General features: G+C 37.7%; 1 protein-coding gene across 7 annotated transcripts in view; it reads left to right on the top strand.

Annotated features, from left to right (window-relative positions):
* The window catches only part of MAP2 (microtubule associated protein 2), a 297,749-nt gene that overhangs the window by 175,480 nt on the left and 97,686 nt on the right, over positions 1-24,583 (top strand). For all 7 annotated transcript variants that reach the window (XM_070387393.1, XM_070387384.1, XM_070387377.1 and 4 more), the window contains exon 4: positions 20,712-20,788. The gene's annotated coding sequence lies outside the window, so the exon portion shown is untranslated. The remainder of the gene's footprint in view (positions 1-20,711; positions 20,789-24,583) is intronic.

The following is a 24,583-nucleotide window of genomic DNA, read 5'->3' as shown; positions in this document are numbered from 1 at the left end:
ACTGGAGTAACTTATAATGGCATTCTGTTTTATAGGATCTTCCTATATTGTGCAGGCAGGCAAGCCTTTAATGCTTTGCACACAAATCTTGTTTGCAGGGAGAATTCTCCTAGGTTCTTTTACTGCTTAAGCAAAAATAACAAATAATTATCCTGCTATAAAAGAAAATACTGATAATTACAGTTTGCTAAGCATGTTGTAGAAGAGGACAGGAAAGATAAAATGTTGGTGTCGGCAAATCCCAAAACAGAATACTTCTGCTACTGAAATAACTCCCACATTTAATGGCCTCCCTACAGAAATGCTAAGAACTTCAAGGGCTGTTGACAAGACTATAGGGTTATGGTATATTATGCACAACCAAAGAGGTGGAGATTTTAAACATAATCAGGGATTTCCCACTATATTTTAGTTAGTGCAGCAGAAATATACTGAGAGAGAATCAAAAAATGAATAAATAAGCTCTGAAAGAAGAAAGATTTAGATAGAAGTAACCGGGCCGTTCTAGAAAACAGTTTTTTAAATGCAGTTTTTTTTCGCCTGCTATTAATTAGTAGTTTTTTCCCACTAAACTGTTTCAGTGATAATCCAGTATCTTAGTTTTGTATGACATTTAGACAGCATTTATTGAAATAGATTTATTTAAAATTAGATCTTTTGCGTTAAACATGTAGAAGAGGCCCTCATTAACTGACAATAATTGGTATCAGAGTAGGGGACATTTAATGTAACTCATCTTCAAACACAGATCAAATTTCATTAAAAGCATAGTAAAAAAAAGTGTGAGGCAAGTTTTAATTTGAAAATTTAAAATTAGATGTTATAAGTTTGCTATCATTCTTTATAGAAATTTTTATAATTGTAACAATATGCAGATTCTAAAAAAAAAGGAATGAATCAAATGTTTTTTGTTGTTGTTAAGAATCATTTCACCACAAATATTAGAAAACGGTTCATCCTTCATGTTCCATTTGACCTTTACAGTGTCTCCTTAAAAAGATGTTTTTGTAAAAAGTTCAAGAGCTTAATTAATTTTCCTAGTTTCTTTATAATTATTATAATATACAAATAATTGTCTGCTAAAGTGAGTATTATGTCCTCATCCTTGTGGATTTTCTATTCTTCCCTGAGAAATTGATCTAATCATGCCAGGTCTTCATTTTTCCATAGTTTGTCTGTTACTTGACTATTTCTCTAACATCGCCTTCAGGCTCTTCAAGAAATCCTGCATCTTTGCAAGACTTGGAATTTCAACTTGGCAGTTGATGGTATTAAATTCAGGTTGCACTGTCATATATTAGCATCTTAGACAGTCATCTGGGGATCAACTAAAGAACAAGACTTTGACCTTCTAAGAAGGGATAGAAGCTAGTGTTAGCCAGAGAACAGATGGCTGTTCTTGGGCATACTCATTTTATAAATGTTCAGTTCATTAGTCCGTGACCAGTGTTCATGCTATGATGAGAGAACTGAATTGAAAAGAAATTTTCCAAGTTGGGAAAATGGTCTTCCTAACGTAAAATCATATATCAAGCCTTTTCTTTAATAAAATATGCATTTGCTTAATACCATAACAGAGAGCCATTAGTAGTACGTTGCTCAATCATTCTGATTTCTGATTATTTTGGAAAACTTATTTGAAAACTGTTTCTAAATACATGCCCAAGGGTAAAAAAAAAATACAGAAATATACAGAGTTGCCTGGTATGACTACACCTATTTAGTATTCAGGCACAGAAAAAGGGCAGGTTTCCTCTTTGTAGTAACATGTGAAGAAAGAATAAGGAAATTGAAGAAGTGTTAAAAATATAGTAGATTCACTTTGTGCACCCACTGTAATCAGAGACTATTTAACAGGCATCCATCACTATTAGGTTGGGCATATAGATAATATCTAAAAAAATCTGTAATATCTAAAAAAATCTGTACAAACCCTTCTTTTGTTTTGATGACATCATTTTAAATATAATAAATAATTGACATTTGATAGTTGAGATCATGTCTATGAGTCATTTATTTTTGCATCTATGAGGCTGCCTTTCCTTTTTGAAGCTGAGTAACTGCATAATTAAATTGTCATTTAAAGAAGCAATAACCACAGCAGAAAGCCAAATGCTCTAGTGACTCAAATGGCATATGGTAAAGCAGGACTGATATTTGTATTTTAAGAGGAATCGACAGTAAACTTACAGCATTAATGATATTAAATGGATCATTTGCTGTTGTCTTCCTATTAAACTCAAACAGAAATATTTGTTAACCTTAAGTGCATTTTGAAGTTGTTCTATTTTTAATGATCAGAAAAACTAATAGCATCTTATAGTTAGTATAATGAAATAACAACAAAACTCATCTAATCTCCAGCACATTTTGTGTTATATATATTTACGGAGAAGGCAATGGCACCCCACTCCAGTACTCTTGCCTGGAAAATCCCATGGACAGAGGCCTGATAGGCTGCAGTCCATGAGGTCTCTAAGAGTCGGACACGACTGAGCAACCTCACTTTCACTTTTCACTTTCATGCTTTGGAGAAGGAAATGGCAACCCGCTCCAGTGTTCTTGCCTGGAGAATCCCAGGGATGGGGAGCCTGATGGGCTGCTGTCTATGGGGTCACACAGAGTCGGACATGACTGAAGCGACTTAGCAGCAGCATATATATTTAAGGGATATTTCCAGTGGCCTTCTACTTTCAAGTAGGGTTAGGAAATATATAAACATTGGATATAATTTAACATTTACAACATCTTCAAAGATTGAGGGATGTTCTGAATATTTTGTGTTTTTTTTTTCTGCCACTATCATAAGAGATATATACTTAAATACAAGGAGAAATGACCGTTTCGTCGACTAAGATAAGTTACTGAAGAGATAATATGAAATTTTATCTTAGAGCCAGTCCATATCAAACAGACTTTGGAAACACTGTGAATTATTTCCTAGCTTTCAGTAGTCTCAGTGTAATAGTATATGGCTGCCTTACTCCTCCGGTATGCTCCATTGCTGGATTCTGACTAGTCTGGTACCTTTTTACTCCAGAATCCTCCAGAATCCTTATTCTGAAAGACCCAGGCTGAAAGTTACTGCTTAAACCTGGTCTTGTTCCTAACTACGGCTTCTACCACCTTCTCATTCCCTTTGCTATCCAAACTCCTTTAACATATCCACTCCACTTACTGCCTTGTTTATCTGTCCCATTCTCTTCTTAGCATTTCACAAAATGGTTCTCTTTTCACCCTACTACTAGCTGAAATGTTATTTGAGAGATCCCCTGTGTTAATCTTATTAAAATACTGAATGGTTGCCTCTTAGCCTTCATGCTGAATGACTTCCCTTTGTCACAGCAATGATACCGTAGAAAGAGCACTGAAAACTTGATTTCAGTCTTGACTCTGCCACCCACAGCTGATGGTGAGACCTCAGACAGGTTATAAAACATTATGAGATTGTCAAAGATTAAATACTATACAAGTACATAAGAGAATTATTCAGGGATACCCATTTCTTCTTGAAATCTTCTGCTTCATTAGATTCTGCAATGCTAGCTTGTCTTGTTTCTCTATCTTTGTCTTCACTAGCTTTTCTAACCCTGCCACCCTACCATTGGTCCATCCCAAGACGTTCATTTCTCACATAGTTGATGAGCTCATCCACTTCGATTCAAGATTAATCCTCCTAAAACACAAGTGATTTATAACATCTTACCTAAAACCTTCAATACATCTCTATTACTACAGAATGAAGTCAGAGGCGGTGTTTCATGCATTTTTTTGGACAAGGTCTAGGTAGACGGAGTATATAATTAAGTGTCTAATATATAGTATCAAAAGAAGTAATATTCAGAATGAATATTCTGAATGTTTTGTTCTATTATAGGAAGGATTTTCCACTGCTTAGGCTTAACTCTTTGAAAACAAATATCTTTAAAAATTAATATTTACTGAATTAGTTTAGATTTTAATGTTAACACTATGAATTAACGTAGCCACTGGGTCACTGATTTTTTTTAATAATAGCTACATTGCAGTATATAACACACATATAAAGTTGAATGTTTTAAATACATAATTCAGTAATTTTAGTATATTCAGAATTATGCAATCATCTAATTGTTGGGCTTCATCATTTAATCATCTAATTGTACTACTAATTTTAGAACACTTCATCACCCCCATAGAAACCCCATACCTGTTAGCAGTCACTCCCCATTTCTGCTTCCCGTATACCCTGTGTGTGTGTGCATGTGTGTGTGTGTGCGTGCACAAGAGCGTGCTCACATGCTCACTCACTCAGTCATGTCTGACTCTTTGTGACCTCATGGACTGTAGCCCACCAGGCTGCTCATCCATGTGATTTTCCCAGCAAGAATACTTGAGTGGTGGTGATTTCCTCCTCCAGGGGATCTCCCCAAGAAATTACTAATCTAATTTCTGTCTCTGGATTTGCCTCTTCTAGACAATTAATATAAATAAAGTAATACAACATGGTCTTTTGTGAGAGATTTCTTTTACTCAGCATAGTATTTCCAGGGTCATCTATGTTGTAGTAAGTATAAGTACTTATTGCTTTTCTAACGTTGTAACATTTCACCAAATGGATTTGCCTCATTTGGTTAATTCATTTTGTATTACTTGATGAGCATTTGATGTTGAATCACTGGTTTTAGGAGGCTTCCCTGATAGTTCAGTTGGTAAAGAATCCACCTGAAATGCAGGAGACTCCAGTTCAAGTCTTGGATTGGGAAAATCTGATGGAGAAGGGATAGGCTACCCGTTCCAGTATTCTTGGGTTTCCCTTGTGGCTCAGCTGGTAAAGAATCTGCCTGAAATGCAGGAGACCTGGGTTCGATCCCTGGGTTGGGAAGATCCCCTGGAGAGGGGAAGGACTACCCACTCCAGTATTCTGGCCTGGAGAATTACATGGACTGTATAGTCCATGGGGTCATAAAGAGTCGGGCATGACTGAGCGACTTTCACTGATTTTTAAAGCTGAAAGGGAGCCCAGTGATTATTTACTCAAATGCTCTCCTTTTATGCACCTGAAACTGAAGCTCAAGAGGTACTCCTAGACCTTTATCTAGATACTTATTGTTTCTTATTATTTTAGATGCCAGGTTGTTACAATATGATGCAAGCATTCATTCATTCGTCCATATGGTTAATAAATAGTCTTGGGGAACCAAGTCCTTATGGCCTGGGTAGCAAAAACAGTTATAATCCTTGTCCTCATGAAGCTCACAGTTTAGTGGGGAATAAGCTGATAATCAAATAGTCACATAAATAAAAACAGAATTATTAACAGAATGATGATAAGGGCTGTGTAGGAGAGATTCAGGAATTGACCTTGTCAGGGAGGATAATTTAGCTGTGATCTTCAAATAAGTGATAATTAAACAGGTAAAGTGAAAGTCGCTCAGTCGTGTCTGAGCATGGCATATTGGGGGTGGGAGATGGGGAGAGGCCAGGAACCAGTGTAACAGAGAACTGAGGGGAAGGGGAGCATGGTATAAAATGATGCTGGAGCTATAAGTAAAGCCAGGTACCCCAAGACAGGGAAATGGTTTTGGTCTTTTTCCTAAGTGCACTGGACTATTGAAGTATTTTAATCCCAAGGGTAATGCAAACAAAAAGACTGGGCATTGCCTACAGTTCTCTCCTAGGGCTTTGATGCATTACAGAAGATCACAGTTGCTGGGTAATACATAGCTGTTTTGCCGAAACTTATGATAGAATTTAATGTGGTAGCATTTAATTTAAAGCTTGCTTTTATCAAATTCCCTATTATCTGAAGTAGAAACTTGTGTTCTATTCATAGAATAGACAGCCTCCTTATTAGAATTTCCCTATTCAATTTTGTAAAGAACTATTTTTTCTAACCCTCCTACAGAATAAGCAATCAAAACTACTTAAGAAGTAATAAATAGATATTTAAAGGTCACATTTATTTTTTCATTGCACAATAACCGTGTTTTGGACTTGTAAAAATCTAGAGTGCAGAAATAGTTTTCTAAACAGCAAATGGTTAATACCTAATTCTTCAACCTAAATGCTGTTAACTTGGTCGATTGCCTCCCAGGCAGTGTATGAATAGAACCAGGAAGCTTTTGTACAAATGCAGGTCACGCCTGCATGCATGCTCAGTCACTTCAGTTATGTCCAACTCTGTATGACCCCATGGACTGTAGCCTGCCAGTATGCCTACATGGATGTGAATCCAAAGCTTTCATTAAATTTTATACAGTCTACCAATGCACAAAAAGCTAAAAATCAACCTTTTTGAGAAGAGAAACAATCCATAAAATATTAGGGAAAATATTAGGATTTATTTTGTATCACTTATGGAAGTTAAAACATCATAGTCAAAAAAACAACAACGCAATCACTAAGCTAATATCTTGAGAACGATATCCTTACATTTTTAAAAATGATATAGTGATAGTCAAAATAATCCTGATTATGCCAATAGGTGGAGAAGGGAATGGCAACCCACTCTGGTGTTCTTGCCTAGAAAATTCCATGGACAGAGCAGCCTGGAGGGCTACAGTCTGTGGGGTCCTAAAGAGTTGGACTGGAGGAGGAAATGGCAACCCACTCCAGTATTCTTGCCTGGAGAATCCCATAGACAGAGGAGCCTGGCAGCTTACAGTCTATGGGGTCACAAGTCGGACATGACTGAGCGACTAAGCACAGCACAGCACATGCTGTTGGGATTAATTATTTATTATACAGCAGTTACTTGCAGACTGTGGTCCCCAGATCGCCCTCTTAGGAATCATATTTAGCACTTATGACGGATATAGATCCTGGAGCTATGCCAGACCTCTGGAATCAGACTCTCTAGAGTGGAAGCCAAGAGTCTGACTTTTTAACTAGGATCCCAGGTGATGGTAATGTCTACCCACGTTTAAAGTGTTAAAAAAAAAATACTAAATAGCAACACCTTTTCTCTGCTTTGATAAACCAGCCTTGCCCAGTTCATTGGGCTTCCCTGGTGGCTCAGTTGGTAAAGAATACTCCTGCAATGGTGGAGACCACCTGCAGTGCGGGAGACCTGGGGAAGATCCCCTGGAGAAGGAAACGGTGATCTACTCCAGTATTCTTGCCTAGAGAATCCCATGGACAGAGGAGCCTGGCAGCCTAGTCCATGGGGTTGCAAGTGTCAGAAACGACTTAGTAACTAAACCATCACCACCCCCCAGTTAATTAAGTTGGATAGTAGTGCTAGTACCATGGAACAAACACTAAATATGTGTCAGAAGCTGCCCCTAAGCTACCCCCAGTTCTTAAAAGCATTCTGTGGGGAAATATTAACAGATATTATTATCCACAATTTATAGATGAAGAAATTAAATGACTTGCTACAATAGAGGTCCTGCTGGCTCCAAAGCCTTTGTTTTCACTCTGTCAAGCAACCTCTTGTTGTAACTGCTGTATTAGTGACCCACCTCAAGAATTATCCAGAAAAGAAGAAAATGAGTGGAGTTATGTATGAATCTTACAGTCCCAGTTAACATCCACTGAAATCCATGGTCATCAACAATTAAGAGTTGTGATGAACAGCAGGTAACACATGAGCTTCTTTTGCTAAGTACAGCTGTCTGACACATTTCTAAAAGAAGCTTCCAGAGGTAACACTTTATAGATAGGAATAGTGTGAATATAAGAAAATTGCTTCCTGTTGTTACAATTTAACAAGCAGAGAATATAAAGGAAAAACCAAGAGTTACATTATGCAAAATGACACTAAAATCTACCAGTATGTTGTTCAGTTGCTAGGTCATATCCAACTCTTTGGACCAAGGGACCCAGCATGCCAGGTTTCCCTGTCCTCCCCTGTCTGTGGGAGTTTGCTCAGATTCATGTCCACTGAGTTGGTGATGCCATCCAGCCATCTCATCCTCTGCCACCCCCTTCTCCTTTTGCCTGCATTCTATCCCAGCATCAGGGTCTTTTCCAGTGAGTTGGCTCTTCACATCAGGTGGCTAAGTCACCATCTAACAAAAAAAAAAGTTCATTGTAACCCAGTAAAGGTGCTGGAAGACATGTCTGTGGGGCTTCTTTAAAACATGAGCTTTTAGCCATCTGTGTGTGGTACATATACACAATGGAGTATTACTCAGCCATTAAAAAGAATTCATTTGAATCAGTTCTAATGAGGTGGATGAAACTGGAGCCTATTATACAGAGTGAAGTAAGCCAGAAAGAAAAACACCAATACAGTATACTAACGCATATATATGGAATTTAGAAAGATGCTAACAATAAACCTGTGTACGAGACAGCAAAAGAGACACTGATGTATAGAACAGTCTTATGGACTCTGTTGCAGAGGGTGAGGGTGGGAAGATTTGGGAGAATGGCATTGAAACATGTATAATATCATGTATGAAACGAGTTGCCAGTCCAGGTTCGATGTACCATACTGGATGCTTGAGGCTGGTGCACTGGGACGACCCAGAGGGATGGTATGGGGAGGGAGGAGGGAGGAGGGCTCAGGATGGGGAACACATGTATACCTGTGGTGGATTCATTTTGATATTTGGCAAAACTAATACAATTTGTAAAGTTTAAAAATAAAATAAAATTAAAACAAAACAAAACAAAAAAACACATGAGCTTTTACCAGGTTTTTGCCTAAGGTTGATCAATCTGTGATATGTATATGATATCACTTGAATTATGCTTTGTTTCATTCAACACCTTCATTGGACACTAATAATGAAATTACTCAAATATTAAAAATCTTGACAATCATTTATTTTATAAGCTTTTATTTGAGAAGAGTCCAGATCTCTTTGCTAATAAATATAATTTAATCAACTCTTGAAATTTGGAGAATGACAAAAACCAAAATTTCTAATTATTATTCTACTGCCAATTTTTGAAATGTTTGCATTGCTGTTATGAAATCATCAGATTAAGAAATTTAATTTGACTCTTAAGGAAGCTTTCTTATAATGACATGATTTATTTGAAGATAACTTCACAGATTATTTCTTTGGGGAAAGAATTTTAATTATTTAAGATAAATGACTGTTGGTTTGGATAATGTTCAAAACTAATTCTCTGGTAAACTGGAAACCAGAAATTTCCCCTGGGGCTGATAGACTGGGCTTATCACCCGTCATATAATGATATAAATACTGTTCCTTTTGGTCCCATGGGAAACTTGGCTCTTCAGTAGCCATCTATAGAAAATACTAGTTAAATTAATGAGAGAACTATTCAATACACATTTATATTTACACTGGAACTTTATTTTTTTTTAATTTAATTTTATTTTTTAACTTTACAATATTGTATTGGAGGAGGGAAGAGGGTTCAGGATGGGGAACACATGTATACCTGTGGTGGATTCATTTCAATATATGGCAAAACCAATACACTGGAACTTTAGAAAACGCTAGGTTCAGATTTCCTTGGAGAAGGCAATGGCAACCCACTCCAGTACTCCTGCCTGGAAAATCCCATGGGCGGAGGAGCCTGGTGGGCTGCCGTCCATGGGGTCACTAAGAGTCAGACTCGACTGAGCGACTTCACTCTCACTTTTCACTTTCCTGCATTGGAGAAGGAAATGGCAACCCACTCCAGTGATCTTGCCTGGAGAATCCCAGGGACAGGGGAGCCTCATGGGCTGACGTCTATGGGGTCACACAGAGTCGGACACGACTGAAGTGACTTAGCAGTAGCAGTAGCAGTAGGTGATGCTACAGTCAGTAGAATGTTCAAGAACATGGTGAGAAATGAAAGATCTTTTGTGATGAATGCCTTCTTTAAGGCATTAAAACATCATTTCCAAGTTTCCAAGGGAATCTTTTTTTAATTAATTTTTTATTGGAGTTTAGTTTCTTTACAACGTTTCTGTTGTACAGAAAAATGAATCAGCTGTACATATACATATTTCCCCTCTCTTTTGGACTTCCTTCCCATTCAAGTTATCACAGTGCATTACATAAAGTTGCCTGTACTGTACAGTATATTCTCATTAGTTATCTATATATATTAAATTTCTGTTTACCTGTTTTCTTTTGGCTGTGCGGGGTCTTCGTTGCTGTCTAGTTGTTTCTCTCTGGTTGTGGCACATTGCCTTATTGTGGTGGCCTCTGTTGTTATAGAGCATGGGCTCTAGAGCTCGCTGGCTTCGGTAGTCATGGTACACAGCTTAGTTGCCCTGCAGCACGTGGGATCTTTGTGGACCAGGGATGAAGTGGTGTCCCCTGCATAAAGAGGCAGATTCCTAACCACTGGGCCACCAGAGAAGTCCAGTTATGTATTTTATACAGAGTATCAATAGTGTGGGAGTGAAAGTCACTCAGTCGTGTCTGACTCTTTGTGACCCCATGGACTATACAGTCCATGGAATTCTTCAAGCCAGAATACTAGAGTGGGTAGCCTTTCCCTTCTCCAGGGGATCTTCCCAACCCAGGTGTCACAGCCATGTCTCCCACATTGCAGGCAGATCCTTTACCAGCTGAGCCACCAGGGAAGCCCACGTCAATAGTGTATATGTGTCAATCCCAAATCCTCCCAAGTCCTCCCCCCACCCCAATTTCCCCCTTGGTGTAGGACAGTGAAGCTTGTATTAATAACCTCCTTCTAACACTTATGAAGTTCCTTATTTTTTGTTCTTGCAATGGAAACATATGTGTTTTCTTACAAACAATTTAATAGAAATCTGTATTTCAGATTTTGTTTGTTGTTGTTTAGTTGCCAAGTCATGTCCAACTCTTTGAGACCCTGTGGACCTGCCGAGCTCCTCTGTCTATAGGATTTCCCAGGCAAGAATACTGGAGTGGATTGCCATTTTCTTCTCCAGGATTTCAGAGTTTAGTGTTATTTTAAAGTTATATATGGATCTAATGAGTCTTCACTCCTTCCTGTCTATGCTCTACTGTAATAGCTATCAGTGAATTTCTGGAGGCTATTGGTAAGAGTACCTTCCACTAGATCAGGATCTAATCCCCCTCTGTGGTCACTAGGAGATCGCCAAAGAACCAGGGAGAGTAGTTGAAGAGCTCGGAACAGACTTACTGTGTGTGGGAAAAGTAGCGAGTTCATGCTGACCATATAGAGCATCCAAACTGTGAGACAAAGAGGAGATCAAACATGGCTTCCACTCTCTCTTTTAACTGTTTTCACTCTTTTGTTTTTCCTTAAAGTTTTCTTTTAGCTGAATGACTTTTAGCTTGACATTACATTGAAACTAGGATAGATGTAAGATGGGAAAAATAAAATCATCAACAGATTAACTGAACAAAACAAAACCACTATCCTGTAGGATCTGCACTCCGTCACTAAGAAGGTACTTCTAAAAGCCCTTAAAGTCAAGACTCGGCTAAAGATGATATAACGTCCATCCCTAGGTACAGGGGGCACTCACAGGACAGGCTGCTGGACTTCACTGTTTTAGGAAGACCCCTGGAGATGGGTTGGTCAGTTGGCATGTGGGGAGAGTAGTGTGGCACACAGAGTTAGCCCGCCCTAAGCCTCCCAAGATTTTTGTACTGTAATTATGGGAAGCCACATTTTTAAAAGATAATACATTAAAAAAATTGTTTCATATTGGAGTATGGTTGAGTAACAACGTTGTGTTGGTTTCATATGTACAGCAAAGTGATCCAGGTATACATTTTTAAAGCTGCAATAATTTTGTTTAAAAATGGTTGCATTTTCACTGGCCTACAGCAGTTTAAAAAACATTCTCAGAGTGTGAGGGTAAAACCCTACCTCTGAAGCAAACTTTTGTGTCTGCAAATACCAAAGGTGGCTGATGTGATCCTGGGGAGCTCAGGGGAACCCAAACAAGGCATTGGCAACCTTCACTTTTCCTTCGAAACAACTGTAATTAGAGCAGCTGGAATATTTGCCATCTCATTGGTTTATTTGCTTTTCTTTTAAAGCTTAGACTTTAGTCTTATTTTTATGTTTTTTTTTTTTATAAATCAATCTCGCATGCCTTGATTATAGATGTCAAGTGGCTACTGGGAGCTTTAGGTAAAAGCCTTTCATGAGCACGCAGTGCTCGGTTCCCCTGACATCTGGCTCCAGCCCTGCTGTCCCTGTCTCTCTGTGCCCCTCCTCCTGTGTTGATTTCTGCCCTTCTCCTCCCTCCATTCCAACTGCCCTTAAGCCCTGTGGTGTCTATGTATTTACTTAAATCTTAGCCTCTTAAACAAAGCATAATAATAGCATACTCTTCTGAAAAGAGCAGAAAAGAGGGAGTTACATGGCCACTGACAGAATAATAGAAGAGGTGGAGAAAACATTTTAAAGGACTCCCCAGCAGAGGATCCGTTTCCTCCTTTGCCTCCTATTTATAGGAAGGCAGCCTCCCGCCTCCTTTCTTTGTTACTAGTAGCTCTAGGCCAAGTCTTCCCCTTTTGGTGACATCTTAATGCTCTGTCCTTGTGTGTTTTAGTATTTCTAAGATTACTGTTGGGATATGTCTTGGATACACAAACACTGTTGTAGAATTTCCAAAACACCCAGGAATGCTAATATAATGGGTTCAGGTGAATTTCAGGACTAGCTTTTATTTTGATATATTTTCTCAGCAAATAAGTCATATTCTCACTTCATTAAGAAATCTTGGCTTTTTCAAATGGGTCATTACTGGCAATTTCTTTAGTAATAAAATGTTGGCTGCCACTGTTCAGAAAATAACTTGAGAAAAGGAGATATTTCAAATTAGCATTACAGAAGTGGGGAAGGGTGGGTGCTCACTGAGGCGCCACTGTGCTAATTAAATTCTCATGGGTTGCCTCTTGAACAATATGCAGCAGAAGATGAAGAACCTGAACCAGCTGGAGATCACTGTTAATTGTAAACTCCACCCCAAGACGCCAGTCAGTTAATGAAATCCCTCTGTTTTCAGAGCTTTTAGCTCTTTGGGCAAAAAGTAGATTTGCCAGAATTTCATTTTTCCGGTCAGATGACTGGAGAATAGCGTGTATTTTCTCTCTCTGGTGGAGCCTCTTTTAGAAAAGAGACATTTAGCAATGTATGTCTTTTCTAATGATCCAGCAGTCAAGAATGTCATCCTCAGAGAGTACGGGAGCTCAAGCAGTGAACATCATCGGTTGACCGAATTCTTATTTCTTTAGGCCACAGCTGGAATTTGAGTGCTCACAGTGACCCCCAAAAATAGCCTGGTGCTCTGTCACCCGGTTCAGCCAAATGCTTTCCTAGTGTGCTGCTGTAGGTTGACAGTTTGCTCCCAGCAGGTGAAATCGGGGCTGTTAGTGAATGAGATGCTTTCTTTATCGAGCACAATATTTCCCAAAGACATCCTGTGTCCTAAGAACTTACAAAAGGAATTTGGCAGCCAAGCGAAAAAGAGAAGAGTTGAAGCTAAGAAATTTCACATCAGCATGAACTTTGTACAAGCGAATAGGTAATATCTTCACACGTGTATGTGTGCTAAGTGATGAAGAAATAGTATCTGAAGGCTGACATTGACACATCACAGCTGTCAGTGCTCTTTTCTACAGATGATTTTATTTAATTCTTGCAGTAACTCTGTAAAAGAAATTGCATGGATAATCTCCATTTTACTGATGATAATACTGAGGATTCAGAAAGTCAAAAGGTCTGCCCAGTAGTCTGCAGCCAGTAGGTCATAGGTCAAGGTTGTAACACAGCTTCCATGTCCAAAATATGTGTTATTTTTATTTCAAAGATCTGATTTAACCAAGTTCTCATCAGAATGCTTAGGGAGATAAACTATTATCATCACTGCTATCATTTTTTTGTTTATTCATTCATTCAACATTTACTAATCACCCATTTTCAAATCGGGAAAACAGTAAGCCAGGTAGAAAGGACTTTCCATTGCTTAGAACAGAGAAATTCATATACACAAAATTAAAGTATTTAATTTTTTGGAGTACATACCTCAATTTTTCATCTTCGGATGAATATTTATTAAGTACTTGCTTCTAGACAGGAAGTATAGTAGTACAGAAGAGAATATATGCAAAAGAAAATGGCCCCTGCCCACCTAGAGCTTACAGAGTAGTTGGGGTGGGATGGGGAGGATTTTAAACAAATAAATAGTACACAGTGCTGTTGATAGGCTAAGGAAATAGAAGTGGAAATTGCTAATACCTCTTGAGACAGTTTGATAATATGACAGCCTTACTTGAAGTGCTTTGTATGTTCTTATATGGCTTAATATTTTTTGTCCTTCAGTTGCACTTGTTTTGATTTTTTAAAATATTCTGGGAAGAAAAAGAATCCATATATTTGATAGGAACCAATGACTTCTAGAACAATAGTGGCTCAGTGGCCTGGTGACTCAGTGGTAAAGAATCAACCTGAAATGCAGATGAGGGTTCAATCCCTGGGTCGGAAAGATCCCCAAGAGAAGAACGTGGCAATCACTCCGGTATTCTTGCCTGGGAAATCCCATGAACAGAAGAGCCTGGTGGTCTACAGACCATGAGATTGCAAAAGAGCAGGACATGATTTAGCAACTAAACAACTTCTAGTATTGAAACAAAGCAGAGAAAAGGGCGGCATGTGAATTTGTTTCCATTTCAATAAGCTGCAATTAACAACAGAAGGTGTGCATGCAGGCTAAGTTGCTTCAGTCATGTCCGACTCTGTGCAACCCTATAGACTGTAGCCACTACGCTCACTGTCCATGGGATTCTCCAGGCAAGAATACTGTAGTGGGTTGTCATGCCCTCCTCCAGGGGATCTTCCCAACCCAGGGATCAAACTCAAGTCTCTTATGTCTCCTGCATTGGGAGGCAGGTTCTTTACCACTAGTGACCCCTGGGATAGTTCATATGAATGCCAAATAAAAACAAGAACCAGGAACCAGTGGACAGAGACAATCTTGGAGGTGACTAGGGAGTGTTCTTAGAGAAGAGAGCTTCAGTTCAACAAGACGTTGCCAGACATAAAGGAAATACGGAAAGCGGGAGAGGGAGAGACAAGGAGGCAAGAAGAGGACTTCACAGAAAAAAGATATGAAGCTTGAATGAAAAGGGCACTTATTAGGTCTACAGAGTAACTAGTCTAAGATGTGAGGGCTTGTGGTGGTAGAAAATCGGAGATAAACTTGATAAAGTACAGTCACAGTATGCAAGTCCTTGCAGCCAGGCCAAGAAACTTAGATTTTGTCACATTGACAGAAGAATTTTGAACCTGAGAGGGAAATCATGAAGTGGCATCTGGCATAGTAAGTTTCATGGCAGCTTTGTTTCCTGTTTCTGTCCCGAGACCCTTCTCTTTACACCACAGGAACCCGTGCATCTGCATTAACTTAATCGAACATTTTTAAAATGGTTGATGTTTGTATAAAATTAGAAACAAACAGATGGCTTTCTGTCAAGCAGAGAAGCATTATTCAGATATATTCTGATTTCTGAGCAGAAAACAATAGTGAAGCACATCACGAAATGAAAACACTGATGTGGGTAGCCTCTTGATGCTATATAGGTTCTCTATATTCAGGGTCAATTCATATTAAGAAAACATTTTAAAAGATGAATATGTATATAACAAAATATATCCAATCAGAGTCAGCATTTGTTACTTTAGCAAAATAAGTTTTGAGCTGGTATCACTGAGCGTTATTTCTTGTCAACCCTTTTCAACAAGGAAGGAATCTAAAGATGGCCCTAAAATAGCCACCATGCCTTTTTCACTCTTGTGATGGAGAATTGTACTGCTCACCCAATCTCCATCTAACTTTCATGTTTCTCAACCCCTTGCATTTAGCCAGAGCCCATGTGGTTGGTTTAGTCGGGAGGCTGTGAGAGGCAGTGATGAGTGTCATTTCCTTGTTGAAGCACTGAGGGGCCAGTGCACAACCTTCTAGATGTCTTCCTCTCCTGGTGCAGTAATCTCAGATGCCACAAGTTAGTTGAGCCACAAGAAGAATATACAGTTTGCTGGGTCATCACCATGGAGTGAGGTGGCCTGGAGAGTTACTCTGCTTACATCAGGATTTGCATGAATAGTTTATAAACCTTCATTCTCTAAAGACTCAGTGACTTAAACCTGACTTTTCTGACTAATCCAATCCTTTATCCTTCACCTATTTGTATCCTCTTTTTACTGCTCTGAACTATGTTGAGAGTCTTTGGACAAAACTGGCTAATTTCTATTAAGTCATCTTAATGCAGTCTGCTAGTCCTTGGAAATAGCCTGAAATAGCAGGTCTGGGGATTAAAAGGGAGAATTCTGTCTATCTTACCTGGATTCTCTCGTCAATTGGAGACTGTATGTTTTGAATAGGACTTATGTTAACTGTCCTTAGTTCTTTCAAGTGTACATTTTTAAGCATATTTCCTTTGCAAGAAACATAATGTTCTCCTAAAAGAACTTTGGCAGAAAAAGAAGATCCTTTCTCCGATCCGTTCAACTAGCAGTGAGTTTGGTTCACTGTGACTTTCAGTTACTCGTGGATAATCAGTGATAATGAACTGCTTCTAAACCTTTAGGGGATAGAAATGGTTGAGTAGCATGTTGAACTAAATGGTTTATGTTGGTAGCTACTCTCCATTTAAAGACTGCTGGGTTGTGGATATTTTCCCAGCGGTATTGGCCACTTAGTTGAAATCTTGTTATCCTGCACAAGTGCACTGAATTACATGAACTGTTCAAAATCTCAAAGCATATTGATAGAGGTAGAGAATGATGTTAATGTTAGTTTATTTGAGAGCTAACACTAGCTGATGAGGTTAAGCTTAGCCTGCAGAAACGCTTTTCAGGATTCCAGCAATCTCAAGCACCTCAGTGTTTAGGTTATCTGACAAAAGTCTGTCAAAACATGCAAAATAACCAAATGAAACTTAATGCTAGAATGTATTTCAAAGGTTAATGAAAAGTATACTCTGGTCTAGCAATCCAGGAAAGGTTTCATCATTATTTTATTGCTGAATGAAACGTGGGTTCTTGTATCATTGGGAAAAGCACACCTTGGCAATATTTTCTCCATGAGATTCTGAAAGTCTACATCAATTTATCATTCTAATTTGAACCCTATACATGTCACATACCTTGCATATAAATATACCACACTAAATATGTATTATATGCAGCCTAAGTGCACTATCTGCACATCCTATTTATCTGGATAACCCACCTGATAAAAGCTGAATTGTTTATAGCTGAACAAGTGTTTGTCTTGGGTTCCTCCTTCAATGATACACTCGTCTTACTTTGTGAAGCCAGTGCACATCCTGTTCTCTATCACATGACTTTGTCAGGTGTCAGTCATGATTCTCAACAGTGTTCAAATCCAGTTCTAAGCGGTTCTGGAAAGTGGCATAAGCAAACCTGATACAATCAGTGGAGCAACTGAGTAAATTTCAGTTTGTTCAAGAAGCTGAATATATTGAATAATAGATGTGCTAAGTAGTTTAAGTAAATTGCAGTTTTCCATAGATGAAATACCACTTTTCAGAGAAACCACAAAGCCTCTATGGTTGAACTTGTCCTTAACCAGAGTCGAAGACCTGAAACCAACTCTTGGGGTCTATCAAGTCTGAAAGGCTTGGCTACTTTCTAGCTGTATTATGCTGGGAAGGACATTTAAGCTCTCTGGGCCTCAGTTTTCTCATCTGTAAAATGAGGAGAATAAGAGTTGCCTACTTAAAGGGTGATGGAGAGGAATAAGTGAATTAATGTATATGAAGTGCTTGGAACATTGAATGTCTGGCAGATTAATAAATGCCATATAAGCATTTGCTAGGATTATTTTAGGGATGTTTCAGCCACTGTAGAAAATACTTAAACTATGGAAAATAATATTCTTAACAAAACTGTGCTAATTTAAACCTTTTGATATGGAATAAAAATGATCACCTCTAATTGCACTGTGTTAATTTAAAATAGCTGTTCAAGTTTATATGCCTTATGGAATAGGCCATAAGTTGCTTTTTAAAAATAATTCCCAAATGGCATTTATCTTTTCTCATAAAATAAAGCCTAGAAAAAAGATAGTCATTTTAATTTTCTAATAAACCAAAGAACTCCACAAAAATATGGATGATGGGTAAATGGGGCATTATTTTTATGATGAATGAATACTGGGTACGTTCAGCTTTCCAATAATCATCTCATGCTGAGGCCAATAATTCTCCAATTCCTGTGGAGTGAAATTAGCTTTTAAGTGTTTAAGGCTGGAATTTCTCTCATTCATATATAACTATTGAGTTAATCTTTGGAAAAAAACCTTTAAAAGCCAAGAGATTGTTTTTCAATATTGTTTTTAGTGTTACTCAAATGACAAACATGTCCCTTGATAACAGATGTAAGCAAATATTTTCTCTGGAGGGCCATATAGTAATATTTAGGATGATATATAAATATACGAAGGACCACACAGTCTGTCACAACTGCTGTGCTCTGGCAGTGGAGCGTGAATGCACCCATAGACAACAATGAAATGAATGGACATGGCTGTGTGCCCAAGACACTATATTAGGAAAAACAGGCAGCATCAGGATGGATCTGGTCTGTGGACCATAGTTAGTTGACCTCTGTTCTATAGAATTCCTATTTTTAATAGGCTAAAATATACATGCACACATATATAATTGTGTACTTGCACACGTATACATGTGTGCATGTTGATTTGAGAATCATAAAGATGAAATGAAAAAAAAATATGCACACTGAAGAATTTAAGGAAGGGCTTCCCTGGGGGTCCAGTGGTTGAGAGTCTGTCTGGTCGGGGAACTAGGATCCTGCATGCTGTAGAACGGCATGTTCTACATGCTGAAGGCCTGTGCACTTCAGCTGGGGAGCCTGCCAACCACTAGAGAGTCCATGCACCACAATGAAAGAGCCCACATGCCTTAGCTAAGACCATACGCAGGCAAATAAATTGTTTTTTTAAGTTTAAAAAAAGAATGGAAGGAAAAGAAGGAATTTAAAGAAGAAATAAAGGATGATACTTTATTTAGTATTCATTGATTAATTATGCAAAGACTCTTTCTGAACACGGTCCAGAGGTAGTTTACCGTTTTTATTTTGTTCTGAAATCAACCTATGAGGTTTCATTTGCTTTTGATCAAAACTGCCCTTTAAAATTCTTTAGTCTTGTTATTGTGTATAGAACTCTATGTAATAGAGTCTTGTTGTGTATAGAACTATATAGTAACATATATATATATATTCCAAATTTGAGAATCACTGAGCAAGACTGAAAAAAAAGGATAGCTGTGTACAGAGTTCTGGGTGGTTGAATATTTTTTTCCTAAAATATCTATCAAGTTATTTGAGGGAATGGAGAATTCTACTATATTTCTTCTTGCCTGCAGAAGTTTCTTCATTTTTAAAATGTTAAGCCTTTCTGTCTTTAATGTGCATTAATAGATTTGTTTTCTACTGTACATTGTATGTGAATTCCTGCAGGTTAAGTGACTTGTATATGTAAAAGCACTTCATACAGGTCCTTACCTGGTCAATGTTTCTCACTTTTGCATCAGACCCCTGTCTGTTTATGTCCATAAACACATTTTTCTTTGAGGAATCATAGAGAAGAACTGAACGCCCTGTTCTATGTCTTTCCAAGTTTGCCCTTTCTTCTGGGTCTTTAAGAAGAGTTAATAGTTATCTGAGGGTTCCTTACTATTAGAGCAGCATATTCCTAGAGAATGTGATGGGGTCTGTTTTACCAGGTGTGAAATCACATAAGCCTTGGTGAAGACACACAGAGATGCGTAGCTTTAATCACCTATTTTAAAATAGGTTTTCGTTTAGTCAGTAAGTTGTGTCCAACTCTTTGTGACCCCATGGACTGCAGCACACCAGAATTCCCTGTCCTTTGCTATCTCCCAGACTTTGTTCAAACTCATGTCCATTGAGTTGGTGATGCTATCCATTTATCTCATCCTCTTCATCCCCTTCTCCTGCCCTCAATTTTTCCCAACATCAGGGTCTTTTGCAATGAGCCGGCTCTTCGCTCAGGTGGCCAAAGTTTTGGAACTTCACCTTCAGCATCAGTCCTTCCAGTGCATATTCAGGGTTGATTTCCTTCAGAATTGCTTGGTTTGATCTTTTTGCTGTCCAAGGGTCTCTCAGGAGTCTTCTCCAGCACTACAATTCAATTGTAAGAGCACAACTTAAAAATGGGTCTCGGTTCTGCCCCTTGCATTTAGTGGAATTCTAAGCAGAACTACTAATCCAGAATGACTTTTAGTATCCTGAAAGTCAAAATAAGTTTAGTACTCTAGAAAGGAAATGTAATTAGTTGATTAAAAAAAAAATTCCCTTCCAGCCTGGCTATAGAGAATCTATGCAGACTGGGCTAAAGGCCCAGTCCTTTAAGGCTTACTGGACATAATTAACAGTTTACCAGGATGAATATATTCTCTTGGGAGAGATTACAATTGCCTGTTATTTATTAGCTGAAAACAATTTAAACAATTTAAAATATTATTTATTATAATAAAATTTAATTATATTAAAATATTTAAAATATTATTCACTGGAGTGAAGCTAAAAAGTAAAAAAGTCTGCAACAGTTAGCATTTTTACTTCTCTATTCGAAACACTCAGAAAAGGACCTTGCTCTTTGTAAATGCTCAGTGTATAACTATTAAGAACCATCATGAAATTCATCTCATAGTCTCATATTTACACAATATAAGAGTAAAGCCATGAGTTGAATTTGATATTGACCTACATAATATAATTGTAACACGTGGATCAGAGATTAAATTATCAATTTCATTTTTTTTTTTTTACAGAAAGAAACCAGAACATATTATCAACCTTTGAGAACACAATATAACGAACTTTACCATTTTACCACTTCTTTGAACAGGTAAGACCCTAGCCTCTCTAAAGTAAAAGAGTTACACATAATTGTGAAAAATAACCACTTATTAACTGTATTTTTTTTTAAATCTTTATTAAATAAATTTTAGTTCATTTTAATAAGGGAAAATATACATGCCTTTTATAGCTAATAGATTTAGATTATTAAAATGACCTTTTGTAATGTTTTGAATGCTTTCATAGTAAAAGAACAAAAAAATATTTCTCTGAAATGAAGACTGAATTCAGCCTGTCTCTCCTGCTATGGTTAACAGAACCAATAGTGTTTTCTCAACGCTTACTATGTGCCAGGTGTGGTCCTATGTGACTTAGCCCATATTAACTAAATCTATAACAGCCCTGTGAGTAGCTATAAGGATGCTCACTTTGTAGATTGGGGCATGAGGCAGAGAGAAAGGAGGCAGGTAGTTGGAGAGATTCACTCAAGGTTGTATACTTGGGTCTGGGAGCAAGTCACTGGGAAAAGTATCAGCCCAGCCATTATTGTGAGGCTGGTTGTGATAGAAATGTCTAGTCATCAGATTCTCCTTTGTTTTGAGTTGGTTCTATCTGAATTTAAGGAAGAAAAATTACAATGCGTTTACCAAAAAGTCACGACAGACAAAATTTATTTGATGTTTGTACTTGTTACTTTACAATTGTTGTGTAAGTAAATGAAGGAACGTATATATTTTAGCTCTGTGCACAAGCAGAAAGAATATTTTGTTTGATTTCATATCTTTCTTTAGACTCAATTCCTATGATAAAAGCAGAATAATATTACTGAAAAAATAAAGATGAATGATTTCTTGTTATAGGAGATGAAAAATGCATTTTTATTAAATTTCTTGCTGTTGGAACTACTGAATATACAATCTTAAATTGGCCATAGCAATATGAATTTTACTGCTTTCATTATTTCTTTATTATTTTATTTTTAATCAAAAAAATCTACAAAAATTTCAGAGTGAAATATAGGAAATATTGGGGCTTCCCAGGTGGCGCAGGGATAAAGACTCTGCCTGCCAATGCAGGAGGCACAAAGAGACATGAGTTCAATCCTTGTGTAGGAAAAGATTGCCTGGAGAAGGAAGGGGCAACCCGATCCCGTATTCTTGCCTGAAGAATCCCATAGACAGAAGAATCTGGTGGGTTATAGTCTGTGGAGTCACAAAAGAGCCAGACATGACTGTGTGGCTGAGCACAAACACACACACACCAGGAACTATTATGACAAATACCCAAGTATCAGCCCCATGAATTTGAAAACATGCTAGCATTCAGCTTTGTTGAAATCTTTTCTAAAGAAATAAACTTTTCCTTTCTTCCTAAAATGTGTCACAACCCTGAAGATGATATAGCCTTCCTGTGTTTAATGACTTCCTAACTTTAATGACATGTGTATGAGATAATACTCCATAGGATCATTTACATTTTGACAGTTTACATAAATGGTGTCATACTGCAGATATTATTTGTACCTTGCCTTTACCCAGCACTGTATTTAGAGATTCATCCATGTTAATACATGAGGATCTCTGATTGACTCATTCTGTCACAAGGTTGACTCATTTGAATGTTTTAGTCATCTGGTGCTCAGTATTGTTATTTATTTCTAAATAACTTTCAGCATTTGGAAGATTTAATGCTAAAATGGCTTAAGTGTGGCTTTCAAAGCATCTCTTGAATTTTATAAGAGATCCAAATATCTTAATATGTGATATCATGCCAATTCTGTTTCTGTTTTATTTTTTTCCTATTAGAAAAACTTTTGGTTATGGGCTTCTTTTTTTTTTTTGGCTCTGAGTAGCTTGCTCAGTAATGGTATTCATATTTTTTACTGCTTTTGCCATAATGCAATAATTGCAATCTGTTTTATTTCTCCATGGATGAAATACTGACTATTCCCAAATACAATATTTGGTAATATTTACAAGGGTAAATGTTACCTTTGAAATGTAAAAGATGCATAAAAGAATAAACACTCCTGTTTGGCCTATATTAATTGTTCATATTCCCTTCAATAATCATGAGAGAAACTTTTAAAAAAGGATTTTTTTTCTTATTTTTCTCTATCACTACATTTAATTTTATAGTTCATTTAAGGTAAAAGAAATATCAATATATATACCAGTAAGATTTATAGACATTGAATATTTTATAATTTTTTAATTTTCTTTTTAAATTTATTTTTGATTGGAAGATAATTGCTTTACACTGTTGTGTTAGTTTCTGCTGAACAGCACTGTAAATCAACCATCCCCTCCCTTTTGAATCCCTCTCCAACCCCGACCCCATCCCACCCTTCTAGGTAGTCACAGAGTACTGGATTGAGCTCCCTGTGTTATATAGCAACTTCCCATTATCTATCTGCTTTACATATGGTAATATATATGTTTCAATGCAACTCTCTCAATTCATCCCACCCTCTTATTCCCCCACTGTGTCAAGTAAACAACTCAATCAAAAAATGGGCAGAATACCTACACATTCTCCAAGGACATATAGATGACCAACAAACACATGAAACGATGCTCAACATCACCAATTATTAGAGAATCGCAAATCAAAACTACAATGAGGTATCACCTCACACTGGTCAGAATGACCATCATCAAAAGAATCTACGAACAATAAATGCTGGAGAGGGTGTGGAGAAAAGAGAGCCCACTTGCACTGTTCTGTTTCCTGAAGGGAATAAATTACTGCTCTGAGGGTTGGGAGAGAAAGAAGAGATAAACTAACCTTTGCTGGGCAAATATAAATACATGTAAGATTTGCTGTACAGCTTGGAGGTCACGAGTGCAATGCAATTTTGCAGATGGGAAATTGAGGCCCATATATTTCGGGAAACTTACTAAGATCATATAGTGGTTGCATAGCCTAGATTCAAATTCATCTGTCTCAGACTTCAAAGCTAAGCTGCCTACCAGAAAAAGAATGCGGGAAACATAACCTGTTTGATGAGTAAATAGCAGTTTCATTTATTCCACCAATGATATTAGGATAGTTTTTTGAACGTTGAGGGGACTGATGTGAGAAAAGTAAGGAAGGCACCATATCTGCCCAGAGAGAAAAACAGGATATTGATAATCACCTTCAGTGATCCCATAAAGGTGACTATTAGATATCTCTCTTTTGCTATGCTATCTTAACACTGTATAGGATAACAGGAGTGAAAATGCTTTGTAAATGTCAAAATCTTTGTAATTGTGTGCTAATATTACTGATTATTTTGTAAAATTTAGAATTGAATATTTCAAACTTAATACATGTAATTCTTAGTGTAAAGATTGATATATCTCTCTGACATTTAAGTCTTACTACTTCATTTAATATCAGCATCTTTTTGACACAAAAGCCCCATGTAAACATTTAGAGTACAGGCAATGGCAACCCACTCCAGTACTCTCGCCTGGAAAATCCCCTGGACGGAGGGGCCTGGTAGGCTGCAGTCCATGGGGTCGCTAAGAGTCGGACACGACCGAGCGACTTCACTTTCACTTTTCACTTTCCTGCATTGGAGAAGGAAATGGCAACCCTCTCCAGTGTTCTTGCCTTGAGAATCCCAGGGACTGGGGAGCCTGGTGGGCTGCCGTCTCTGGGGTTGCACAGAGTTGGACACGACTGAAGTGACTTAGCAGCAAACAACCCTGACAGTTGCATTATTTCTGGACTCCACTACCTATTAGAGGCATAGTATTTAACCTAATTAAGCCTCATCACAGATGGTAACAGTAACAAGCTCATCTCTGTCCAGAATCTAACCATTTCTCATTGTCTTTACCTGTTTCGTTGGAAT

This window comes from Bos mutus, chromosome 2 (assembly GCF_027580195.1).
Source record: "Bos mutus isolate GX-2022 chromosome 2, NWIPB_WYAK_1.1, whole genome shotgun sequence".
NCBI classification, from domain to species: domain Eukaryota; kingdom Metazoa; phylum Chordata; class Mammalia; order Artiodactyla; family Bovidae; genus Bos; species Bos mutus.
The sequence above is the reverse complement of the archived record's forward strand: the minus strand, read 5'-3'. Positions and strand labels throughout refer to the sequence as shown.